General features: G+C 57.8%; 1 non-coding gene across 1 annotated transcript; it reads left to right on the top strand.

The window, feature by feature from the left end:
* The first annotated feature begins 1,003 nt into the window (after positions 1 to 1,003).
* Positions 1,004 to 1,097, top strand: TRNAI-UAU (transfer RNA isoleucine (anticodon UAU)). The gene is made up of 2 exons: positions 1,004 to 1,041; positions 1,062 to 1,097. It is a non-coding gene; the product is annotated as a tRNA-Ile (tRNA).
* Positions 1,098 to 1,371: the final 274 nt, after the last annotated feature.

The following is a 1,371-nucleotide window of genomic DNA, read 5'->3' as shown; positions in this document are numbered from 1 at the left end:
AGGTAATTTTTTTAAAAAGGATATATATTAACGTCCCAAACTTCCATGTGAAAGCACGTGTGTTGAGACGGTGAGGGAAAGCCGGTCAGTGAAGCGTGGGAGCAAGGCTGCAAGTCACACGGACAAGAATCCTAATTAAGCATACAGTACTGTATTTTAAATTCCACTTAGATGTTATCAGCCACACCACGAGGGCCTAATCGTCTTCTATGGGCAGCAAAGCGAGCTTTTCCTCGCAGAGGCTTCCTAAAACACTTGGCTTCCCAAGCCAATCCCATTCCGCTTGAAAACGATTCGACTTTCGCCGGGCGGCCGCCAAAATCGGTTTTAAAAAGCACCCGAAATAAACCGATTGAGATTCAATGACCACGTGACGGGGACCGGGTGGTCTTTTTTTTTTAATGTCGGAACATAAATCGATTTAAATCGTGGGTGCCTCGCTCGCCTCACGCTTCCTCCCCTCAGCCACCGGCCGTGGCCGCCTCCCCTCAGGGCGCCCGCCGCCTCAGAGAACAAGCGCCCCACACCATCTTCCCCTCATAGTTTTTTTTCATCACGGCTCGCTTCCCGCCCTCTTTCCCACCTGAATGCCGGGGCCCCCTCCCGCGCCCGCCTTTTCTCTCTCTTCTTCTCCCTGCCCTGAACCTGAAGCCATATATATATTTCCCCCTCCCCTCACACCACGGGCGCCTTTTCCCCTCAGGGAAGAAGAGCTGGCGAGGGCGGCCAAGCGAGCGCCTAGGCCCCGGCCGCCGTCTTCTTCGCAGGCGGGGAAGCGGGAGGGAGGAGAAGGCAAGAAGGGGAGCCTGCCGCTCCCGCGGGTGGCTTGGCTCATCCTTCCCCCCCCTCGGAGGAGTGTGGGGTTTTCGCCCGAAGAGTTCGGCGCCCGAAAGCGCGAGGAGCCGCGAAAAGGGGAGGGAGAACCACGGGCAGGCCGCGGCCGACGGCTTCTCTTCCGCAGGGCCCAGCCTTGATAAACCGTTCGGGAGGAGTTGATGTCAGGGCTCCAGTGGCGCAATCGGTTAGCGCGCGGTACTTATACAGCAGTACGCAGCAGAGCAATGCCGAGGTTGTGAGTTCGAGCCTCACCTGGAGCACATGTCTTTTGGGACCGGCGGCTTTTGGGCATTCGCGGCTCGCGCCGCCCCGCTTTCGTAGGATAAGGGAGGGAAGAAGGGGATCGCGGCGGAGCCAGGATGAATCCTCGGGGAAAGGCAGAAAAACACGCCCGGGGAGGAGGGCTGGCGAAAGCCCTCTAAAGGCGAAGGGGGTCCCCGGGAACAGGCGCCTGGCCGGCAAGCGAAACCCACCCACCCTTTTAAAGTTCTGATCAGGGTGCAAAAAGGCAAACATTGCAATAGTGCAAGTTAT

This window comes from Pogona vitticeps, chromosome 5 (genome assembly GCF_051106095.1).
Source record: "Pogona vitticeps strain Pit_001003342236 chromosome 5, PviZW2.1, whole genome shotgun sequence".
Taxonomy (NCBI): Eukaryota; Metazoa; Chordata; class Lepidosauria; order Squamata; family Agamidae; genus Pogona; species Pogona vitticeps.
The sequence above is the reverse complement of the archived record's forward strand: the minus strand, read 5'-3'. Positions and strand labels throughout refer to the sequence as shown.